Raw genomic sequence first — 25,844 nt, forward strand, 5'->3', positions numbered from 1 at the left:
GAAGTAATGCCCTCCTTGCAAATACAGCTACTGCTGTTCAGCGTCATTGTGAGATGGCGTAGCTAGGCAAGAGCTGTGCAGAAGTTTGCATGCAACAGTTCCATGGATATGCAGGATCCCACTTCCTGAAACCTTTCTGCTTTCAATTCTTTTTAAAAATAAAACCAAATTTCCACTCTTATGTTTGCAAGGGCATTGTCAATGCCTGCTCAGACTTTGGAAGCCAGAGTGAATTATATTTCCAGTGATATGAGAGAGTGATGCTTGCTGATGACTAGCAGAACTGGAATAAATTATGCAAAAAACCCCACCATCCACATGTACACACACAAGTGTAATCTGAATAATGTTTTCAGGTTGCAGAATTGCAATGTCTTGATGCAGTCTATTATGTGCTGCCAGCAGGCAGGGGTGTAGTCAGGTCACAGTCCAATGGATCAAGGCAGGCAGCAGGCAAGGCGTAGTCAGGTCACAGTCCAATATGTCAAGGTATGGGAGAACCAAGGAGCAGGCTAGGAATCAACAAAAAACAAGTACACAGTGGTGACAGGTAACACAGTTGTTGCATCCAGGCAGAAGCAAGCTCACAGCAAGGTTTATATAGAGAGCCTTGTTCAGGGGGCTGGGATTCTGCAAGGAGTTAATCCTCATCAGATGCAGAGACTTCTAATCTCCCATACCTTGCTGTCAAATGAACACTCCTTCTATGCTTCTGCAGTAGCAGCCTCTGCTTCTGCCTCCTATGCACAGCTGGCTCATCACTGGGTTCTCTAGGAGGAGCTGCAGGCTCCTCCACCTGTATGTCATCAGGCAGGGAAAGGATGTACCGCCTGGTCTTCCTCAGGAGCAGCCAGCTCTGGCTGCACTGTGTCCCCAGGTTCTGCCTCAGAGTCCTCTGTGTCCTGGTAAGTACCCAGGGGCTGGCTCATGACACTAGATTACCTTGACACAGAATCCTTACTTTAAGTATGCAATATGTGCAGTCCAGCCTGGGCAGTGGAGTATCTGTAGTTAGAGGTGGTGGAGACTTTCAATGCTGGTAGCATTTCTCTGCTTCTAGTACTGTCTAATCAATTTCACTTCTTACTGGGAAGAAAAGCCTTTCTACTAGTAAAATTGAGTAGATTTTAGGAGTGAAATTGACTTGTCCAGTGGACTTCCTGTTTATGTGTCGTTGATAAGATCAGCCTATTAAGCCTGATTAGACCTAGATTAGACTGGCACCAATATGAGGTCCAAGTTTTGGGGGAAAGGAGATATACTTTATTTGGACTAGGGGGATCTGTTGGGGCCTAGCCTAGGCTGCAAGTCCATTATATCTATTTATTAAATAATGTTCATATGTATATTTTCTTTTGTTAAGAGATTGTGTGTATGACCTGAAGATCTAACTAAAGTTTTGAGCCAAAAGTTTTGAGCCAAAATGTTAGAAATGTCAAAATACCAATGCCCCTTTTTATCAGGGGACATGCCTGAAAGCAAGAAAATATTGGATTATAACTCATGGTGAGATGCAGAAGATATTGAAAATAAACTTTGTATGAGATCCTAAATGTATGTTACTAAGTATTGTGCTGAGCAATAGAACAAAAGTATATAATGAATTGTAACAGCAGCAATAATTGTATTTGCAACAAGGTGGAAAGCATTACCCAGATCTTATGGAATGGATGAGTTAACTCAGTGAATATTCAACAATGGTGAAACTAACATCTTTGGTGCATAGCAGACCCTCTACAGAGTACAAGAGAAGATGGAACATTTTCTTAGATTATATAAATCAGTGAACAATAAATTGAATATTCTTATAAACTATGATCTGGGCAACTAAAGACTAGGAGCAGCAGTGGCGTAGGAGGTTAAGAGCTCGTGTATCTAATCTGAAGGAACCAGGTTTGATTCCCAGCTCTGCTGCCTGAGTTGTGGAGGCTTATCTGGGGAATTCAGAGTAGCCTGTACACTCCCACACATGCCAGCTGGGTGACCTTGGGCTAGTCACAGCTTCTCGGAGCTCTCTCAGCCCCACCTACCTCACAGGGTGTTTGTTGTGAGGGGGGAAGGGCAAGGAGATTGTCAGCCCCTTTGAGTCTCCTGCAGGAGAGAAGGGGGGGATATAAATCCAAACTCCTCCTCCTCCTCCTCCCTCCTCCTCCTCCTTCTTCTGACAATATAGATAAGAAATCATTGACCTTGATATTAATTATAAGATATTTTAAAAATTGAACTAGAATGTAATGATATTGGAAAACTGGATTAATAGCAGATATACTTAAGTTTGTTAAAATGTTTAAGTTTATAATAATGCAATAAAATTTTATTTTAAAACAGAGATTGTGTATAGGGGAGGGATACTGCTACATTTTAGTACTGCGATGTTTTAGCCTTAAGCATTAGTGTCAAAAACGTGGCCCTTGCTCTCTTCTCCCAATCAAAAAAGTTAAAAATCTGGGGAGATCTGGAGACCCCAGAAGGTCTGGAATATGAAAGCTTCATCGAACCTCCTGGTATTTCAAACAGTGATGTTTTGCACAGCATTTAAGCACAGGCCTCCTTCTGAGCTATGCAGAATTCAGATGTGGATGCAAGCAGAGTTTGCTGTTGAAAGATCCTTATCTCTGACGCTGGCATGTTATGAGGAGCTGATTGGAAGGTGGTGATAGTACAGCTGCCCGCACAAGAATCAGGTGAGAGCCGTCAGGGCTATGTATACAGATGAGAGCCATTTCCTCCCTCTACCGGCTTTGCTGGCCTCTGAAAGGAATATTAGTTCATTTCTCTGATATTTCATCTCCTCCCTCCCTGCAAAAAGGGAGACTATCATCTTTTTAATTTCCTCTGTTGGCTCTGCAGGTGTATTGTCTGTGCTGTGTGGGTAAAATCCAGGGATTGTTATCTGCTCTTCGGAAGTGAAAGCCTTGTTATGCGATCATGGGTTGCTTTCCTAGTGTCCAGCTTTTGGCTAGGAAACCACAACACACTCCTTGGGGCAAAATTTGCATGCCAAGTACGGTGGTTTTATTTGGTGTGCAAGCAAGACTCCTACACAAAAGTATGCCATTCCTTTGCTTAACAATTCTGGCAACCAGAGACAGAGAGACTGGGTAGGGCTAGCTAGGCAAAAACAATTGGTTTGTTGGCCATGCTAGCAGGCACTGATGGGAATTGTAGTCCATGAACATCTGGAGCACCATAGGTTGGCCACCCCTGGTTTAAACTGCCATAGGCTCTCCATCGAAGCCCAGTTATATTCCCCCCTGCTCTCTCAAGCAAGCTCTGGCCACTATACATTGGCATGGCAAAAGGCTACCCTCTACTTTCTGTCTGGTTGTTAAGCTGCCTTCAACCTTTTTTTTTTTTTAAAGAGGAAGAAACGGTATGAATAGTATTAAGACAGCCATTTCAGTATTGATTTTGATGTAATTGCTTTCTGCAATTTGATTTTATTGGCCATCTTGAGCATGCCGATGGAAAAGCAGGATGTAAACTTAATAAATACATGCATATCTTTAAATCAGTACAGAAGAGAAGCGATAAAGAGGTTGAGCAGTAAAAAAAGTGTATCTCTTTTAGCATCACTAAGCAGACTTGCAATCTACCTAATCCTATATATGTTTATCAGGAGTGGGGAGAGTCTCGTTGTATTCAGTGAGGTTTTGAGTTTTTCTTGTATTCCTCCAACTGTTTTGATGACTTGTGTTTTATTTAACAGTTTCAGGTAGAAAGATGGATTATGTCTTAAGCGTGAGACACAAGCATAAATTAATGAAATCAAGACATGCCTCGAAACACAAACTAAAATTCTACTGCTTGTTCTTTAAACTCTCCTGTTCTTGTAGCCAGAATCACTTTGAATCTTTCATCTTATATCCTGTTGGCTGTGTGCTGTATCTATCTAAGCTCAGTGGTGGGATCCAAAAATTTTAGTAACAAGTTCCCATGGTGGTGGGATTCAAAGAGTGGCGTAGCGCCAATGGGGCTGGGCGGGGCACGATGGGGGCGGGGCATTAATAATTTCTCTGTTACTGTAGAAAACTCTTACCGTAAAAAAAAAGTTCCTAATTTCCAGCTGGTATCTTTCTGTCCATAATTTAAACTCATTATAGCAAGTCCTATCGTCTACTGCCAACAGAAACAACTACTTCTCCTCTAATTGACTGCCTGTCAAATACTTAATATTTTCAAATACTTAATTTTGTTTCTGGAAATAAAAAGAAGGATACTTTCCTTAAACAAGGAACTTTACCATATTTCTAAAACATGTTTTTAAAACAGCCCAACAGGGAGAATTATCCCGTTTTCTACCTTCGCTAACCAGCCACATGGGAAACAACAGGACTTTATGATTTTTGGATCTAATGGAATTTCTAATGGAAAAGCAGACCCAATTAGTAACCCCCTCTTGGCACACACAAATAATTAGTAACCCACTCTCGGGAACTGGTGAGAACCTGCTGGATCCCGCCTCTGTCTAAGCTCCACAATTGAAGAACCAAGAGGGTGATAGTATTTTTGGTAAAGTTATACCAAAAATATAGTATTCCTACAGTATGTTATGCATAGTTCAAAACATGGTGTATTTGCTGGAAGGTGTGAAATGTCAGACATTGTACACTGTGTAGTACAGTGTTCTTGCTTGTGAAATTTACAGGTATATGTGCTAGCAATAAGATTAATCCTTCCACTCTTCATTTCTAGAGTTGGGGTGGGAGTTGAACCTTGAGGAATGACAACTGGCAACTTGTACCATTTTAACATGGCTTCTACAAAAAGACAAACATCAGAACAAAACAGACACAATTCACCAAGGAGGCCAAGTAGGAAACAGGAACAGTTGAAATATAAACCTCTCTTTTAGTTCTCTTCTCTAAACAAACAAGGAGGACATCTCCAGATTGTAGACTCTTATTGTTGTTATTGCAAGCATACATTTCTTGCAAAATTCCCTGTGCCACAATGGTGTGTTACTGCCACTGCATTTACTTCAGTTACACATAGAAACATCGTTAGCAGTCAAAATGCCTGTAGGGTGACAGAAAGGAAGACCTGTGACTGATTTGCTCTCATATCAAGTAATGTTTTAGTAAAAGGGGGCATTAAAAATGGGAGGTGCTGTTGGTAGTGATTGCTGAAAAGGGGCTCTTGAGTATATTTTTATTCTTTCTTTTGTTTCAAGATATCTGAGACAATATTTCTGTTGGAGAGAAAGTAGTCCTGCATGGAAATTCTTCTTTGTCCTTAGAGAACGTTATACTCCTCCCTATGGTAGACAGAGGCTTTCTAACATTCACAAGAGCACGTAGTTGAGTAGCAGTGCTACCTGTTATTCTTGAAGAAGAGTCTGTATCGCAGCCCCCCTCCTCACTTTTGATTGAGACAGAAAACAACTTATAAGAAGTTATCCACAACCCAAATACTCACAATACCACATTAAAAAAAATAGCAGTGCACCAACAGGATTTCTATTTGTGTACAGATCTATGCACAATTCCATTTTAAGCATTATCAAGCATCTGCAGGTTTTTTAACATTGTAACTGGCATATTTTCCATATTGTGCATGGTAGTTTATTTGTCAGTACAACTATATACATGTTGAGAGCATTTGGGTAAAAATTAAGGGAGAGAGAAACAGCACTGATCTCATTGGGGTCTATTATAGACATGAAGAGTCTGCCAGTCTGAAGAGATGGATGATGCATTCTTGGAACAGATGACCAAACTTGCACAAAGAAGAGAAATAGTAGTAATGGGATATTTCAATTATCTGGATATTTGCTGGGAGTAAACTCTTCCATGACAATCAGGCCCAACAAATTTATCACTCGCCTTGCAGACAATTTCATGTTCCAGAAGGTGGAAGAAGCAACAAGGGGAATGGCTATTTTAGATCTGCTCCTAACCAATAATGATGACCTGATTAGTGGAGTGGAAGTAATAGGATCCTTAGGTGAGAGTAATCATGTTCTCCTGGAGTTTGTTATGCAGTGAAAAGGGGATGCTAAGCATAGTCATACACGCATTCTAGATTTTAAGAAAGCAGATTTCAGTAAGCTTAGGAATCTACTGGCTGCTATTCTGTGGTCAAAAATGCTAAAAGAGAAATGGCTGGGAGTTTCTTAAAAATGGCTGGGAGTTTCTTAAAAATGAGATATTGAGGACACAATTTCAGACAGTTCCAATGACGAGGAAAAATGAAAGATGTGTAAGGAAACTAGGATGGCAGTCTAAAGAACTTTCAACTGAGCCAATACCAGGGAAGATTCTGGAGCAGATCATTAAACAGATGGTCTGCCAGCACTTAGAAGGGAATACTGTGATCACCAAAAGTCAGCATGGGTTTCTGAAAAACAAGTCATATCATACTAACCTTATCTCTTTTTTTGATAGACTGACAAGCTTGGTAGATGAAGGGAATGCTGTGGATGTAGCTTACCTTGATTTTAGTAAAGCTTTTGATAAGGTGCCCCATAATATTCTCGCAAGTAAGCTAATGAAATGTGGACTAGACAATGGTACTATTAGATGGATTTGTAATTGGTTGACTGACGGAACTCATAAGGTGCTCATCAATGGCTCATCTTCATCCCGGAGAGAAGTAACTTGTGGGGTGCCACAGGGTTCTGTCCTGGGCCCAGTGCTATTCAATATTTTTATCTACAACTTGGATAATGGAATAGAAGGCATGCTAATCAAATTTGCAGATGACACCAAAATAGGAAGGATAGCTAATACCCCGGAGGACAGAGTCAGGATTCAAAATGACCTGGACAGATTAGAGAGCTGGGCCAAAATAAACAAAATGAATTTCAACAGAGATAAATGTAAGATACTACACTTAGGCAGAAAAAATGAAATGCACAGATATAGAATGGGGGACACCTGGATTGACAACACTACATGTGAAAGAGACCTGGGAGTCTTAGTAGACCACAAATTGAACATGAGTTAGCAGAAAGTCAAGGCGATTCTGGGCTGTATCAATAGAAGTATAGTATCAAGATCAAGGGATTTAACTGCACCTCTCTATTCTGCATTAGTTAGACCTCACCTAAAATATTGTGTACAGTTCTGGGCACCACAATTCAAGAAGGATATTGACAAACTGGAACGGGTCCAGAGGAGGGCAACCAAAGTGGTAAAAGATCTGGAATCCATGCCCTATGAGGAGGGACTTGGGGAGCTGGATATGTTTAGTGTGGTGAAGAGAAGGTTAAGAAGTGACATGATATCCATGTTTAGATATTTGAAGGGGTATCATGTTGTTGAGGGAGCAAGCTTGTTTTCTTCTGCTCCAGAGACTAGGACTAGGAGTAATGGGTTCAAGGTGAAGGAAAAGAGATTCCACCTGAACATCAGGAAAAACTTCCTGACAGTAAGGTCTGTTCGACAGTAGAATGCACTACCTTGGGGTGTGGTGGAGTCTCCTTCTTTGGAGGTTTTTAAAGAGAGGCTCGATGGCCATCTGTCAGGAGTACTTTGATTGTGTGTTCCTGCATTGCAGGGGGTTGGACTTGATGGCCCTTGTGGTCTCTTCCAACTCTATGGCCCCTTCCGCACACGCAAAATAATGCGTTTTCAAACCACTTTCACAACTGTTTGCAAGTGGATTTTGCCATTCCGCACAGCTTCAAAGAGCATTGAAAGCAGTTTGAAAGTGCATTATTCTGCATGTGCAGAATGAGCCTATGATTCTATGTGGTCATGGGGGCACTGTAATTATCAGTCATGTCAGAAATCAAGCTCTTATCTTATAGCAAAGCAAATGTTGTCATACTGTTCTATAGTCTGCTATAGTCATGTTTTCTAAATGTCACACCATAATTTGCAGCATGGGATATGACTTGGTCACCATTCTAAAACACTCACGCCTCCTGCAAATGAAAGACAGAGAAAATGGGATGCAGAGATTCAAATATACACCCTAGGAACTGATAGGTGGATCAATATGCCATGTCAGCAATCACTGTGTGCATTTCCTACTGAACTCGTAGCACGATTGACAAGCTATTAAGTCATGGGGTACACTTGATACTTTTGTTCAGTTCTGGTCTCGGGCATCTGAAACAAAAAGCTATAAAACCTTCCGGCAATAGTGGAATAAACAAATCTGCTATGCGAGGAAGTTTTGTGGTTCAGTAGCAGAGTATGCCTTGCATGCAGAAGGTCACAGGTTCAGTCCTTGGCATTTCCAATTCAGGGATAGCAGATATTGGATCATAGGAGTTCAATAACACTTTTCTCTCCCCGAGACCCCAGAGAGCTGCTGTTCTCCAGAGGGTCAGAATAAAGAGCTAGATGGATCAATAGCATGACTTGGTGTAAGGCAGCTGCATATGTTAAGTACAGGTTGGATATTTGACCATATATATGTATATGGATAGGTATGTATGAGCAGAAAGGCCCATTTCAAACTGCAATAAAATGGGCTCTAGACGGGGGCATGGAAGAGTGCAGGTGTAACCCCCATGCTCAGAATGGGTTGACCCAGAAAGGGGTGGAGACTCAAAGCAGCAGAAGGCTGCAGAGCTCATGTAGTTTGGAGGAGACAAGGCTACCAGACTCGGACCTTGATTGTATAAGCCCTCAACACCTTGTTAAGGTAACTGCAATGTTGTTGGGAATGGGAACTAGTGGGAAGGTAGTTGTTTATTTTTGCTATGTTGTAAATGTTGGAGCTTATTGTTTCAGGGTTTTTTTAATGTTTGTAATGGGTGAGAGTTCTCCTGGAAACCTTCATCATGTTGAATCCTGTTCATCAAGCCCTTGGAGTCTTCAGGAGCCAACCCACTTGCAAAGAAGAATTGGACTTGGCAGTATCAGTAGACTGTCAATATAAGGACTTGAAAATGCAACCTGAACAGGACCTTGAAGTGTGATGTTAAATGTTGATGTTATATGTTATATGTTAAGAAAGTAAACCACTTTGTTTTTAAAATTTGTTGTTGCAAACTCATTCCAAGTTCTGCCCCACAGAACCCACAGATAGAGGTTACACAGGCAGGGGACTGGGTGGGCTGGTGGCAGGTTTTTCTGCCCCCCTGTCTTCTCTGCTCCCCCCTCCAGCACTCCTCTGAGCATTTCTCCCAATCCCCACACACTCCGGGGTCACTCTGGTGCTTGGCTGCCACTCTGCCACCACTCTGTGCTACCATGTCAGGCCTTGCAGGTGGGTTGCTGCAGCTGGGGTGGGAGTCTGGAGGCCAGGGGCACGGACAGGAGGGCTGGGTTGATTTTTGGATGGGGGGAGGGTGGCTGGGTAAATGTGGAGGTGGGTGGGAGGCCTGGTGGGAAGAGAGCTTGGTGCCACTTCTCCGCCTGGCTGTGGTTCAGTTTGTGGGTGGCGGGTGGACGACTGGGGGAATGGGGGAAGAGGGAGGCAGGTAGGAGGCCCGGTGGGAGGGAGGATTGGAACTACTTCTCTGCCAAGTCTGGGTTGTTTTTTGAAGCAGGGGAAGGGTGGTCACAGGTGGGGAGAGTGTCAGCAGGCCCAATGGGAAGGGCAGCTTCTCAGCACCTTGGCTACCAGGCCAGGCTTGCTCCTGGGACAGGGGAAGGCGGGTGTGAGTGTGGCTGGAATGCAAAGGATGGCCCTCCCACCAGTGGACGTGGGTCCTGTGCACCGATTGGTGGGGAAGTTCATCGTTGGCCATTGGTGGCCCCCCATGAAAATATATATATGATGAGATGTCTTGGGTCTGAGGATTGCTTCTTCTTTCTGTTTTAAGATGCCTACATTTGTAACAGGTGCCCAATAGATGTTTTGCTATGTTGGTCAGTTTGCCCCAGGCTTCCCTTAAGCTTCTGTTTTAGTTTCCCTTCCTGGCTGGTGAACATTTGATGCAATAAACTGGCAGCTGAGACAGATTCGGCGCCTGAGGGGAGTTCCTTGTTCCCTCAGCCCTTCTCCACCTTGAATGGTAGCTTTTGCTGTCTGTGTGATGTCATTGTCTGTGTCTGGGCCATGAATGCAGCCCAGAGAAATGAAATTGTCTTATTGCGCAGACAGATGGGTTAGTTTGCAGCCGTGCCCTGGGAAAAGGAAGGCAGGCCCATTAAAAATGACTCCATCTATGGGTGCCTTTCCCAGTTTTGATGAGCTAGAACTGAATTGATATGTTTCAATGGAGCAACGTCAGAGGTGGGATCCAGCAGGTTCTCACAGGTTCCCGAGAGTAAGTTACTAATTATTTGTGTGTGCTGAGAGGGGGTCACTAATTGGTGATTTTGCCACGTGATTTTTGCCTTAGTTATGCCCCTCCTTCAGCAGTAGCGTGCAAAACTTGAAGCAGTCTAGCAGGAGGTGCACCAGCGTGCGTGGCAGCCTGCACCTGCGTGCATTCGTTTCCCGCCCAAGGACCGGCGCAGCGGCTGCATCCTTGCCACAGCCCCACCCAGGAATGCCCCGCCCCCTGGAAGGCCCGGCCATGCCCCCATCGTGCCCCACCCAGCTCCATTGGCACTATGCCACAGTTTGAATCCCACCACCATGGGAACCTGTTACTAAAATTTTTGGATCCCATCACTGAGCAACGGTGCTGCTTAAAGGAAGGAATTCAGTTTAGGGATGTTGTTCTCTACTGTGCTGTGATGGCTGTGTTCCCTGGAGAGCAGATTGATGTTCTTCCTGTAACCTGGCATTGATCCAGTCACTTGAACCAGCGACACCAAGGAAACTGTGGGGCTGGTTTCCAGACTTTATGCCCGATCCTTGCTCATTTGGGTCAGTAACTCTTAGCCTAGTATATCTCACAGGTTGTGAAATAAAATGGATGTATGAATAATGTAACCTGCCTTAAGCTCTTTGCAAGAAGAGCAGAATAAAAATGTAATGGATGGGGGTGGGACACTTTTTAAAAGAGAGCTGGAAACCAATAAACATAACATTATTGCACTATAAACAACCTGCTGACAGTTTGAGAAAAGTACCATTGCAAGCTTTCTCCAGGGATGCATCCTTTTGCTTCCTTTGTATAAGACTTGTATAGGACTTGGAAGTAGCTGATGGATTTAAATCCTGCTTGATAAAGAAATGGGCAAAAGCCAGTCAAGCTCTGTATGAAACAATCCTAGAAAACAATAAAGTAATATCTTTTGAAATGGTTTCACAAAGGACAAATGACTCTAACTGTATGCTCTACCCTTAAACTAAACATTTATTGCTTGCTGAAATTCATTCCTGTCTGCACCTTAGGAAGAGTTCTAAACTTGAAGCTTGAAGCACAGCAAGCAGAACATGATTTTCCTTAGATCTATGTTTATCATTGATAATCAAGATATTGAATTGGTTTCTCAGACTAGACGAAATTAGTCTGTAGGAACTTGGAAGTTTATAGACTCTATATAGAGTCTATAGACTCTAAATGCTATTATTTTTCTATAAGTTTGACAATGGGAGAAAATTTAGGGAAGATAATTCACCCATTGTAACTTTCTCCCAAACAAACAGTGTAAACTTATGATTTGTCCTCAAGCAATTGTTGGTACAATGGAGTACCCTCTTCAAACTTTATCCACGTATGGTAGTTCTGTGTGTATTCAGTTGTATATTGAATTGTATTCAAACTTACATATAGTTGTTTGCTGGTGTATCTAAACTGTATTGGTATTTTGACATTTGATAAACCGTATAAACGGCATTGGTATTTATTTTTTCCCCCAGGTGTGTGTGTGTGTGCGTTTATACATAGCCATCTGTGTGGTGTTATATTGACTTTGAGTTTACATTTTTCAAAGGAAAAAATTGCATTATAGCAAGAGGTCAATTTCCTTAAAAAAAGACTTGTAGAAATTGCAACAGGGGCTGAGGCAAATAAAGTGTGGATGTAGATAGTGTATATAAAGGGTCCTTGATGTGGTATCCATGGGTGCTATGATGCCCGCAGACCCTTTTCTGATGCCCACTGTGCTACGCTGAAACGGCTTCCTTCTGCCCACCAGTGCCCTCACAAGAATTTCCCTCCAAAAATTCCCTCCAAAAGTTCCCTCCAAAAGTTCTGTCAGTTAAGATTTGGACTGAGCAGCCCCTTTGCCAGTTGTTATATTGATGCAGTAGTGTGAACAATGATTTTAACTTTATTTCACATCATTTTCTTCACTTTGTACTTTCCTACCTTTACACTTTTAATTTAAAAAGCAAAACATTTTTCTGCTGCTCAGCTTGGACACCTCTCAGTTTGGCAGAAGTCTGCTGTTAAGGAACACAAAATAAACCCTTGACCCTTTTTTCAGATCTTTAGATCCGATGCTAAAGCTTCAAAGCCTTGTGCTGTGATTTTTTGTGGGCCATGTCTTTGTAGCGCCCCCCCCCCCCCCCCCCAATGATGGAAGTAAATGTGAGACAACATAGTGAGCTCAGAAAATGCTGCTGAGAACTTTGTCCAAGGACTGCAGAGAGTGATAGGAAACATTTAAACACCTCTGAGCAGCAAGTAAAAATGTTTTGAAAATGTTTCAGGAAAAAAACTAAGGAACAGGAGCCAAATAAAACATTTTCAGGCAGGAAATAAAACATTTAAAAAACACGTGGAACTACATGGAGGAAACATTTTATTTCCAGACTGAAAATGCTTTGTTTTGTGGGGAAAGTGTCAATGATTCAGTTGAAGTTGATGTGATCCAGTCCAAACGGTGGCGAAACTGACAAGAAAAGGTGAGTAATGAACAGAAACAATTCAAGAGAGAGTTATAGTCAATGGAATTTGTCAAGGAGGATGGCAAAAATAGGCTAGTTTCTTGAGAAAACTCTCTTTAAATAAAACTGCCTCTTTCCTAAATGGAGTGAGATTTCCCTCAGTATGTGAACTCCCCTCCCACGCACAGAAGCATAATCTTCTCTAAATTCATGCTTGTAGTCCTTTTGTGTCAGGAAGACACAGTTGTAACATTTATCGATTGCAGGATAAAGGCTGCAAATGCAATCCTAAGAATGCTTTCCCAGGACTAAAAAAGGGCTTATATCTGCAAAGATTCAGGATTGCTCTCATAGTGATGCCCACTGGTTTAGATGCCATTAAAAGAAAACTAAGCTGAGGAGGAGGGGGGAACTCTGTCAGTTATTATTAGTCATAATGGTTACGTAGAGGAAGAATGTCTTGAGCATCTTAGTTGTGGGGCAAGCGACTACTTTTGCCTTTGTCCTGCTTGTGGACTTTGCAAAGACATCTTGGCAGCCACTATGAGAAGCAGGATTCTGGACTTCCATTCTGATCCAAGTGAACTTTTTTTTTTTATGAGGACTTATCTCTGTTTCCCACTGAAATAGTTCAACTAGCCAAAAAAATGTGACTTAATGCATAACATTTAGCAATGGAAAGTCAAATAAAGAAATTTAGAAGCAGTAAAATGGAAATGCTATGAATTTAGTAACCATAAGGTTGCTAGCTTTCTCTTGGGAAGTACATGGAGATTTGAAGGTGGCGCATGGGGAACAGAGGCGGAGCGAGGAGGAACTGCACCTGGAACGCGTGCATGCCCTGCACCCCTGCCGCACCCTTCCAGCCCCACCCCACCCCCTCTGCAGCCCGGCCACACCCCCTCCGCTGCTCTGCCCAGGGCGTCGTACCCCACCTGTCCCCATTGGCACTACGCCACTGATGGTGAAGGCGGAATTTGGGGAGGAGAGAATGCTCAGCCATGATTTGATACTGCAGTGTCAAATTGGGGTAGTTATATCAAATAGTCTACTCTCCAAAGCAGCCATTTTGTCCAGGGCAACTGATTTCTGTAGTCTGGAGATCAGTTGTAATTTTGGTGACTGAGCACCCTACGTGATGTGAAGTTTCCGGGGTCTACGACAGGATTATCCTGTCAGTAACTGCAAAAGATGCCTCATAAACGGGAAAGGAAGAGGCTTTGAGTCCTTGCTCTTGATTTTCAAGGGGATATTCTATGACAGGAATTTGAATCCCCCCCTCCCCCTGCACTCCTTCCCGTAAACACCACGAAAAGCTTTGAAATATATTTAGCAAGTCTAAAAATGCCTTGCAGTTTTTGCTTTTTAGCTACAGCCTGCCCAGCTCTGAGGGGAATAACCAGTTTCCCACCTCAGTCTCTCTCTCGCTGTGTGTGTGTTTCACTGCCTCAGCCTTGGGAGTGCTGTGAAGGGATTTTCCTTTCTTTTCTTACTTTTCCTTCCTTTTATTACTCTTTAATTTTTGCCTTTTCTGTCCAAGTTTCAACCCAAATCAGGTTGGCTAAGGGACATTTTCTACCCTTTGAAAAACCCTTAGTTGTTTTTGACCTGGAAGGGGGCTGTTATTCCTCTCATTGGCCATTTCTGCACAGCACAAATAAAGCGTCTTGAGGATGTTGAACAAAGTGTTTTGGGGAGGAAATTTGGACAGCTTTTCCCTGAAGACATCTTCAGCATGTTTTATTTTTGCTCAACCCAGGTTTTTGTGAAAATGCTAAACTTGCAATCTTTTTTTTCCCAAGACGGAGTCAAGATGTTTCCTGCTTGCTGTGAGGAGAGCAGAAAACATCTTATTTTTCCCACCCAATTTTCACGCTCTTATTTTCATTTACACTGCAGCTTGCACCTGCTATTTTCTCCTGCTTGTGATTCTCCACGCCACTCACCATTTGGTGAAGGTTTCCCTTAGAGGTTTCCTCTGCTTGCAGCTCGTGCGCCCACCATTTCTACGTAAAAAGGACATGAATAAAGTCAGTTTTGACTGCCGATTCAGCGCATGTGTTTCTTTTTTCGTTAGTTTATTTTGAAGGTGTCCCTGAAGCAGTAACTTCTCAAAATATGCACATATTGCAGATTCTCGCATCATGTCATTGTAGCTTCAAAAACACCTCCCTCAAAACAACAACAATTAAAAAAGGGGAAATGACACGTGCACTGAATCAGCAGTCAAAACTAACTATATTCACGTACCTTTTATGCGGAAATGGTGGGTGGGTGAGCTGCAAGCAGAGGGAATCTCTGAAACTTTCACCAGATGATATATCGTTCACCAAGGCTCATTCCGCACATGCAGAGTAATGCACTTTCAAACTGCTTTCAGTGCTCTTTGAAGCTGTGCGGAGTAGCAAAATCCACTTGCAAACAGTTGTGAAAGTGGCGTGAAAACGCATTATTTTGCATGTGCAGAAGGGGCCCAAGACTCAGGTGGGTGCAACCTGCAACAAAAACTGAAGTGAGAGCTATGTGCGGGGAGGTAGAAAAAAAGAACCATATTCTAAGGCAATGCTTTTTTTGTTTGTGCTACCAAAAAAAGCCAAAGTGGTTCTTTTAAAAATGCCTGCAAGACGTTTTATTTGTGCTACGCGGAAATGGCCATTTACAAAATATATTGGCTGTCTGTGAGGGGATTTACTTATTCACAATATGTGTCGACTTGTCTTTCGGCAGACATTTTTTTTGGAACAATTTAAACTTTTAAAAATCGAAACAACTAGCGATGTCTACTATAGTTAGCTTTCAAAGGGGGTTAGACAAGGGCTTGGATCATAGATCTATCAGTGGCTATTAAGTGCAGCAGTTAAAAGGAACATCTATGTTCACAGTCAGTATCCCCAGTAGCCCTGCTGTGGGGAAGCAACAGGGGAGGCCTCAGATTCTCTGCCCAGTTTGTAAACCTCCAAGAGCATAGGTGTCAAACTCGCGGCCCACCAGATGTTATGGACTACAGTTCCCATCATCCCCTGCCAGCATCATGCTGGCAAGGGATGATGGGAACTGTAGTTCATAGCATCTGGAGGGCCGCGAGTTTGACACCTGTATCCTAGAGGGATCTGGTTGACCACTGCGTGACAATTAAAAAATGTCCAGCAATAGCTTGTTTTAGTAGGTTGTTTCTCTATTGATAACTTATTATTTTGATACGTAAGCTGCCTCAAGCAGAACTCTGAAGGAGCAGCAGAGAACCCTCCCAAATAAACAAACCCCAAAATGCCTGATAAGAAAATGCCCCCCATATATTATACACTGCCTTTCCTGCACTCACAGCAGTGTACAAGTAATTTAAAAAATAGTTAATATTGTTCATGAATACATCCTTGTAAATAGACAGATTCAAACAGCTACTTGTGTAGAAAAGAATCACATTTAGGATAATAACCGTTTGTGTTCACCCCTGTTTGTTTGCTAGACATGTAAACTTCTTGGGAGAAAGCACTGAGTATTTCTGAAGCACATTGAATTGGCCCTGATTTTTAAAATATGTTTATGATTTCTCTTGGCTTTTGGGTGGGCTTGTATGCTATATCTAAACACTTCTTCTAGGTGGGTGTCAGAGGGTAGCCATGTTGGTGTGAAGTAGAACTGCTGGATTTGAGATTTTTTGGAATATAAGCTTTTTTAAGAGTCAAAGCTAGCTAAGAACCCCCAGATCTCAAGCCAAGTTCCTCAGGTCCAAAGGAAGGCACTTCGTTCCAGCAACCCTCAAATTGTTTAAGGCCAAGATATTGACATAACTTCTGTAGGGATTTCACCTTGGACCTCCTTCCTCGCATCAGACTGAACTAGAGCTAGTTCATCCTGAGCCCTGAAAAGTCCCACTGGGGTGCCAAACTCTTAGGGTGCAATTTGAGACAGGCATGATGAAGGTGGAGGCCAGGGTTTGTTTATCATCAATCTACATGTGGCTGAAAGCCAGCTTAAAATCCCCTGATTCTTTTAAGACAAATTTCAACCCAAGTGGCTCACAGTAGTACAGTCTAGTCTTGAGAGATTAGGTTTCTATGCCATTCTATGATTGGGTTTGGAGCAAGCAAAGAAGCTTATCAGACAAAGAGTAGAAGATACAGAACATCAAATGGAAATTCTAAGAACACTTGATTTGAGGCCCTTAGCTGAAGTCAGATACATTCTCGCCTGGGCACCATATCTATTGCCACTGTGAATTAACAGTTACAGAAGGGCATTCACTCTGGCTAAGTGCTCAGCACTTCCCTCAGCAATCCTTATTCTGAAAGATTTTGCCCATGCCAAACAGAGGAAGTAGAGTTGATGGAGCACACGTTCTTCCATTGTGTGCACTGATAGGAAGCATGATCAAAGTTTATTCCTCCAGTTCTTGAAAAAGTTCCCAGACCAGTCAGAGAAAGCAAGGCTTGACTGGCTTCATGCCAATAAGAACCCCCAAATCTCAAGCCAAGTAGCAAAGTTATGTTATGTAGTGGTTAAGAGCAGGTGAATTCTAATCTGGAGAACTGGGGTTGATTTCCCACTCCTCCACATGAATGGCACTTACCTGGTGGACCAGATTTGCTATAGCACTCCTACGTTCCTACTAGGTGACCTTCACCCTGGGCTAATCACAGTTCTCTGAGCACTACCTGACAAGGTGTCTGTTGTGGGACGAACAAGAGAAAGGAGTTTGTAAGCTGCCTCAAGTCTCCTTACAGGAGTATAAATCCAAACTCTTCTCTTCTACTACTATTAGTTTATAAAGTCTGCAGTTCACAAGTCTCCAGAGAGGCTGATTGAAGCCCTGTTTTAAGTGTTGGGGTGCTGGTGGTGAATGCTTTTAATTTTTTGTTGTTTATATTCTTGTTGCCTATATGTGCAGCTCATCCACTATGTTATTTATTTCTGCCTGTTGGTCAAAGATTATAAAAATAAGTTGGTTTTCATACCCCATTTTTCTTTCCCTGTTAGGGTCTCAAAATTGGCTCACAATCGCCTTCTCTCATCCCGTCCCAACAGGCACCTTGTGAGGTAGGTGGGACTGAAAGAGTTCTGACAGAATCCTAAGTCACCCAGCTGGCTTCATGTGGAGGGGTGAGGAATCTAACCTGGTTCTTCATATTAGAGTCTGCTGCTCTTAACCACTATACTGCCCTAGCTCTCAACTACTTAATGGTGTCATTTTGTGTGGCAAAATAAATATGTGTGTCCCCTCCCCAGCATGGTCACTGTCTAGTGTTTTCAGAGTAATTTCTGTACTCCTAGGGTGGTCACCCCTGCTTCATTTCTCCAGATATTGGCTAGTACTTTTTAACCTGCATGTTTAAGTATTTGGCATGGGTATGTGTGTCTCCTACAGAAAGAGCTCTTGATATGCCAGAAGGAATTGTTCTTCCATAAATGTGCAAGTGATGTACAGGTATATAACAATGGTATTTCTTGGACCATTGAGAGAAATGTCAATCCTGCTTTTATTTCTTAGTCAGCCCCCAATGGTGCCTCGAGCATAAGCCAAAGTCTGAGACTGGGACTCTTTACTTCTTATTAAGCCATCAAAAGTCATCATCCTCCTGCTTCGTGACAGCTTTTCAGAGGGAGAGGAGAGGAGAGAAGAAACAGCTGCCTACTTTATGAGCTGGTTGGAAGAAAGATGTAAAAAGTATGCCAATATTTTCTGTGCTGAAACAGGGCACTAGAGCACAATGAAAAGGCAGCAGCTGTACCGCAAGGGCTGCTTGCCACGCACAGCACTATGGCTCTTCCACCAAATCTCTTCTTCTGTATTTCCGTTCAGATCCTGACTTGAAGCAGCGGAGGGCCATTGCTCTTCTGATGAGAGGAGGATATTTAGGACACCTGCTCCTTACCAACAGAATATTGGCCTTTTCATAAGGCTTGAGAAAGATTTCAGTTTAATTGTGTAGCTCAGTTGCAGGGTTCCGATTTCAACAGTGAAAGGGTGTGCGACTATAGCATGCAGAAACCTGGGCTTTCCGTCCAACGTATCACTTCTTGGCATTTTTTGGACAGCTGACTAGTATACTTCTGGTCAGTGGTGTAGCACCAAGGGAGCTCGGGGGGTGCGATGCACCAGGTACGCACCCCTGCAGGGGCGTGGCAGGGGTGTTCCGGGGGCATTGCGAGGTGGACGGGGGCATGGCAGGGGCACAGGGGCAATCGTGCACTGGGCATAGTTTCCCCTTGCTCTGCCCTTGCTTTTGGTACTTCAGATGCTGGTGTGAACAATGTGCTCTGTATATATGCTTCTATATGCATGTGCAAAAGTTGCAGGGAAGAAACGGTTCTCACCTATGCACTCTTTTTGTCATAAAAAGGAGATGCCCACCTTCCTCTGTTTGCATGTTTGGAGCAGTTGCACATTTGAATGCACAGATCTCTAGCCATTATATCTGGCTTATGTTACTTAATTTGCCTAATTTTATATTGTTTCATAGTCGTAAAGTTTTCAAGTCAATGCAGAAAAACAGGTCACCAACAATATTAATGAAACTGAAATAAGCCAATAAAGCCAGCAATAAAATTTTGACAGTAAAAGCAGCAGCAATACTGTGCAGCAGAAAATTTTTTTTTAGCAGCAAATAAACCTATTTATTATTGTTTGAAGCTGTAGGTAAGTTTTTACTTGTGGTAGACAGAAAACTATATAACATATTTAGAGTTAAATTTGCTTGAAAACATTTTAATTCAAAGATTATACATGCACCCACCATGCAATAAATTTGTGCTTAAAACAGGGATTGCATAAAAATCCACAAAAAGGCAAAAATTTATAATAAGGCAGGTTTCCTGGTGATTTCTCCCTGTTTCCTTGTTAATCACCAAGAAACATGTCTTATGGAATTCATGGAATAATTATTTTGGCCTTTTTTGGATTTTACAGAATTGTTGCTTTGTGTACTATTCTGAGAACATTAATTGAAGATTCTATCTTTTTATATTAGTGGGACTCTTGTATGTGGTGTTATGTTTGTCAGTTGCACTTTATAGTAAATAATTGCACATGCTTTAGGCTTAGAACACGCTTTAGTGCTTAGCATCCTTTTTGTAGCCAGCAGTATAGTGTTATGTATATTTTGTATGCTTGTATTGTTGCATTATTCTAGTTCTCAGGGGTTTTTTTGTACTACAACCACTATACCATGCTGGCTCTTGATACTTTTACCTTTGATTTTAAATGTATATACTCTTTTAATTATAAAATTTGATTGATTTAAAACATTAATCATGAACTCTAATCTTGGTCCTGTAGTTCTCTCTTTTCTTCAAATGTTTAAGTAGCTACCAAAACAGAAAAGAATGCCAATGTGTCTATTTTGAATCTTTTCGTCTAGGTCTTCTCTCCAGTTTTTACATAGATCTTCCAGACCTTTTCTCATAGCTCTTCTCTGAATTCTTTCCCATCAGTCAAAGTACAACTTACTCAAAGTATAACTGTGAAAATTGAACATGCAGTAAATAAAGAAGGTAAGAATCAAAATATTTGTATCACAATAATGTCATCATTTATTTGCATGAATCTCACAGTAATCAGGAGGCAACAATATTCATATTACATTATCCACAAAGAGTCAATAAAGTCAAATAGCGTAAAGTTAAAAAGCTGAATGCATTTCACAGTCTGTCTTCATCAGCAGCTTTGGAAATGTGATTACTGAGTTTCATTCTTCATAGTTTCCTGAGAAAGATTAATATCCCTTTCTGAGCCTCTGTTTGTAACTGTAAGGTTATAACTCAGCGTTTGCTTTCATTGGTTTGAGAATTTGTGTTGGCTGATTTAGGTCACTTTAGCCTTGGCACAAGGCAAAGGGCTTTTCTAAATTACTTGTATGAAATGATGGCTTTTGGAAGTTGTGCAAATACTTGCTCCTGAAGTTGTGCAAATCATTATTCTTGAATAGTTTGTTCAAGTGAATATTACTAAAGTAGGACAGGCTCTTAGATCCGCATAGTCTGTGAAATCTTACCACATCTTCTATTTTCTCCAATACAAAAGGCAGCCATGAAAGAAAGGGGAAGAGTTAAAATTATTATTAGCACAGGGGTCTCTTTAACCCTTCTGCTTTTTTAGTAGTATTTGCCCATAGAGCTGTTATCTTCTATGCCAAGAGAAGGAAAAGACTAGTGCTATACTTCTCTTCCCAACCACCCTGCGGCTGATACTATTTATTATACTTATATCTCTTTTTTCTTCCATCGTGGAACTTGAAGTGGCACATATGAGATTCCCATACTGACTGGATCCAAACCTGCTTAGCATCAGGAAAGTGGTTGTATCATGCTCCTTCCAGCTGAATATGGAAATACTACCTGCAGTTATTTTTAGCACTTCCAGGGCAGACTGAAAGAAAGTCAACAAAACCTGGCTACCAATACTAAAAAAAATCAAAACCACAAATCTGGTGACCTTTCAAACACCATTCAACAATCTTCCAGACACTTCAACCTCCTTCTTCTCTCCACCCCCCATCTTCACTGCCTCACCTAACTCCAGTTTCTGAGATGAGTCACACACATTCAAACAACTAGGACACACATATTCAAATGCAAGTGCAAATGAACTTTACCTGGAAGTTTACAATTTTATTAAAGAAACAAAAATAACAAAAATACACATGCAACTCTGTAAAACATACACACGGTGTCAAGGAGGATGTAGAGAGAGGTAAAAGATAGGTGGGAATAGAAGAGGGTGATGAAGGGAGGGCAATATTTGCTGATCTAGAAGAGGTCTGAGGTGAAGAGGTGAAAGGAGAATGAGAGACAGTGGCCAGCACAGCTCACAGATGCAAGGAGGACATCTAAGTGCAAAGAGCCAAGGAATTTTAGGGATCTACTTATAAGAAAAGTTAATCCTCTGGCAACGATTTTCTATTTCTACTTTCCAGAAACAAAGCAGAGTTCCACTCCCAGACAGAGACGTAGCAAGGAGGAAAAGCACCCGGTGCACTGGTGCATCCTCTGCCCCGTCACGCCAACATCTGCCCCCGGCCCGGAATGCCCCAGAACGCCCTTGCCACGCCCTAACAGGGGGTGCACCTGGTGCATCACCCCCCCCTCCCCATCCCCTTGGAGCTACATTTCTACTCCCAGGCAGGAACAATGTTATGGAAAAAGGCTTGGTTGGGTTAAAATCTGGGAGTGCCCAACTTCTGATTACGTCTGGTGATATTGGAACCAGGGACACTCTAAGACAGAATGAGCCTGGAAGGCTAAACAGAGAAACTTTGGAAGGTTGATGGTTCTTTAATAGCTGGGCAGGAAGTTTAAGATTAAATTAACGTTTGGAGGAAAAGATTCAGGTGATCTGTTTAGTTTGCTGATAGACTTGGATTGTGGACCTTTTGCATATTCTTTGTGAGTTTGAAGGCAGGTGTGCTTGCTCAAGGCTGCGCTGTTGTTACCCAGATCTATTGCAATGCATACTTGATTGGGAGCGGGAAAGCATGTTCTAGCAGACCCCTCTTAATATCAAAGTGCAAGAATTAAGATGGCATTCATCTCAGTCTGAACTGTCTTTGATACCAAGATAAATGTCCCCACCCCCACCCCATCTTGCTATGGGCCTGCATACCAACATCTAAGCTCAAAGTGTAAATAAGCTTCTGCATGCTCTTCTCAGTAAGGGAAGCACCAAATTTGCTGCTGTTCATGATAGATTTGCAGTTGGATTTGCAGTGAGCACAAGGCTCACATTATTGGTGGATGTGTCTGCCCTCACGACCCCACTCTTGTGGCACCTTAGACACCCTACTTTATTATCCTGAATATGTAGGTGCCTGGCTTGTTTTGTGAATCAGCTGGGGTCAAGACCAACTGCTTCTTGTGCATTTGTTGATCTATAAATTAGCCATCTAGAAAGTGTCTCGATAGCCACAGCAGCTCCTTTGTCCTACATGTAGGTTAGGAAGAGCCTTTTCAGAGCAAATTTTATGCGTGGAACTTTCAAAAGGACGCATCTCATCTTTACCTCCAACTTGATGGTGGTTACATGCAGAGTAATAGACTGAGCAGTATTGTTGTCTGTGTTGTTTCTACAAGCAACATAAGTGTGGGTCAGTGGCAAAGCGCCAAGGGGGAGGAGGGTGGGCACAACACAACGGGTGTGTACCGGTGCGGGGGCATTCTGGGGCATGATGGGGGCAGTCAGGAGTGTGGTAGGGGTGCAGGGCACATGCATGCCCTGGGCGCAGTTCCCTTTTGCTACAGCTGTGGTGTGGGTAGACCTTAATTTCAATGGGTCAAAGCCCCTTTTTATTTTTGTTTGTCATAATGGCTTTGTCATAGTGTCCCAGCTCTGTTTTGGAGGGCAGCCATGTTGGTCTGCTGTACAAGAGATAGATTCTGCTGCTGGACTTAAATATATAGTTCTGTTCCAGATCTGTCTCTCTGTTGGACTGTAGGAGTTCTATTCAAAGACTTCCCCCAGCCACAAACTCTTCCCTGCTCATGCTATTGTCATAGCTTTAGTCCAGAGTTGAGAAGAGCCCAATAGCCTAACGACTATGATTTTTATTTAATGCTGCTCTTTTATTTCCACACAGCTCATACTCCAGTGTTGGTTTCTATCCCAGCGTTCCCCCCACCATGCCCTTAAAGATGCCAAAATGTCATGCTAGATTTCACATTATAATTTTGAGCACATGCACGCAAAAAATATGTCCTGCTCCCAAGTTAAGCACCCACAGGACTGCAGTCTTGCTTTTCTTGATTCCCATTCAGTTCTAGAGAGTGAGGTTAAAGAGGGGTGAACTGATCCCAATCTATGCTCCAGGTCAAATCCCAACTGCTCAAAATGCTCTCTCCAAACTTATGAAAGGACACTGTAGTGTAATTAGGGTCAAAAGAATCCTGGGTGGCCACCTTCTAAATGTCATGCTGGAATTGGGCTGACAGAATCAGAGTTCAAATTCCTGCTTAGCTATATGGTCAAACCTCCCTCCCTCCCTCCCACCCCCTCTCAGCCCAACAAGCCTCAGCGGTTCAGGATTCTTTTTAAACAGAAATTCTAAATATATGGAGCACACAGTTCAGGCCTTACAACTTAAACGAATGAGTGCTTAACTTTCAATTTTGCAGGTAGAAGTGGGAATCTGGAAACTATTAGCCAAATATTTGGAAGAAAGGGTTAAGATACTACCTTTTATTTTGTTCTGAATTGTGTGTGTGTGCGTGTGTGTGTGTGCGTGAGAGAGAGAGAGAGAGTGTGTGTGGGAGAGAGTTTTGAGTGCCACTGCTTATTTTGGGCTGCAAAAGTTAAGAGATTTAATTCAGTGTTGTTCAAGTGTGTTCCAAGCTGCTTGTCAGGTGAAGAATAGCTGCCCTACGGTTAGGTGCTTGTTTAATGAATTTATTTAGAATGCTGGCAATTAGCCATTGGACAGTAGGGGGAAATAATTAAAAACTTAGATGTCCCCAAAAGACAATATGGTGTATGCTGAAAAGCAATAATCTCTATACAAAGGTTAATGACTAATCTCAAAACATGAACCAGAAGCAAATAACAATAACTCGAGTACAAACCAATCTTCATATTGTAGACTTAAACCTGTAAAAACATAATTACCATGTATCAGTTGAAAATGTCTCTTTTGTTAAGGGGAAGGCCGAATGGCTTCTGGCTTCCTTCACTTGCTTATACTCTGAGACAGCAAGAGAATCTGGGAAGCCTTTGTTGCTTCTTAGCTCTTGGTGCTCTACCATTATTGATGGAACAGAAGGGTTTATGAGTTACTGTAGTAAGTCCCATCTGTGGGTTTGAGAATATCACCATAAGCTTTAAAAACCGAAGAATGTGTTTGGGCTGTGTTCTTAAAATGCAACAAAAGAGGTAAGCTCAGGGCTTAATATATATAGGTGCTTTTGAGAGCCAGCATGGTATAATGGCTGAGATGTTGGTCTAGGATCTGGGAAATTCAGGTACAGTCCCCCACTAAGTGACCATGGGCCAGTCATAAACTCGCGGCCCTGACTTTGACTAAAATTTGGGTGGGAGACCTAAGGAATACCAGGATTGTGAGGTGAAGGCAGACAAAGGCAAACAATTTCTGAACATCTTTTGCCTTGAAACTCTATGGAGTCACCATAAATCAGGTGTGACTTGATGGCAAAAAAGGTGCTTTTGTGACTCAGGTCTGCACATGGAGAAAAGGAAGTCAGTCTTGCTCCTAAACATGCTCCTAAACATACAGTTCTTGATATCACAAGGGATTCTGTGCCTGTTCAGAAATTATTTTTTTGTTACACAGCACTACTTGATATTGGTTTCTTTTAAAAAGAGATATGTATGGTCACATCTGGGAAGGGACATTATTACATATGGACTTAAGAGTGGCTCTATAGGATTAGCCTGCTAGCAAGTGACTATTCATATTTACATTGTTGTTTACTTGTTTAATTATTAAGCTGTATATTCCACACCCCAAAAAGAATTCCCTACCTATATAGCCAGCTCTCATACCCATTCCACAGAGCCCCTTAAAACATGAAGGCTATTTACCTGTGTACTTTCCTCATGAACCTTCCCAAGCTTGACCATTGTATGAAACAGGCTAGTCTTTGAATTCTAGCTGTTGCTCAGTTAGCTGGCTTAACTTGAGGATACTTCCCAAATTAAGAAGTGAGTAGAGGCTAGTTTGGTGTAGTGGGACTCTAATCTGGAGAGCCAGGTTCAGTTCCTGACCACTCCATATGGAGAAGAGTTGGATTAATATCTCCCCTTTCTCTCCTATAGGAGACTCAAAGGGACTTACAAACTCCTTTCCCTTCCCCCCTCACAACAAACACCTTGTGAGGTAGGTGGGGCTGAGAGAGCTCAGAAGAACTGTGACTAGCCGAAGGTCACCCAGCTGGCATGTGTTGGAGTGCACAGGCTAATCTGAATTCCCCAGATAAGCCTCCACAGCTCAAGCAGCAGAGTGGGGAATCAAACCCAGTTCCTCCAGATTAGAGTACACCTGTTCTTAACCACTACGCCACTGCTGCTCCTTGGGGAAGTTGCAGTTCCCTTGGAACTCTCTCAGTGGATGCAGACAATTGCAAACTACCTACAAACATCTTGAAAACCCTGTATCAGTGGTGGCGAACCTGTGGCACGGGTGCCAGAGGTGGCACTCAGAGCCCTCTCTGTGGGCACATGCAAACAGAGTCCCCCCCACCCCCACACACATATCTAGGCTGGCCTGGGCCAT

This window comes from Sphaerodactylus townsendi, linkage group LG12 (genome assembly GCF_021028975.2).
Source record: "Sphaerodactylus townsendi isolate TG3544 linkage group LG12, MPM_Stown_v2.3, whole genome shotgun sequence".
Lineage (NCBI taxonomy): Eukaryota > Metazoa > Chordata > Lepidosauria > Squamata > Sphaerodactylidae > Sphaerodactylus > Sphaerodactylus townsendi.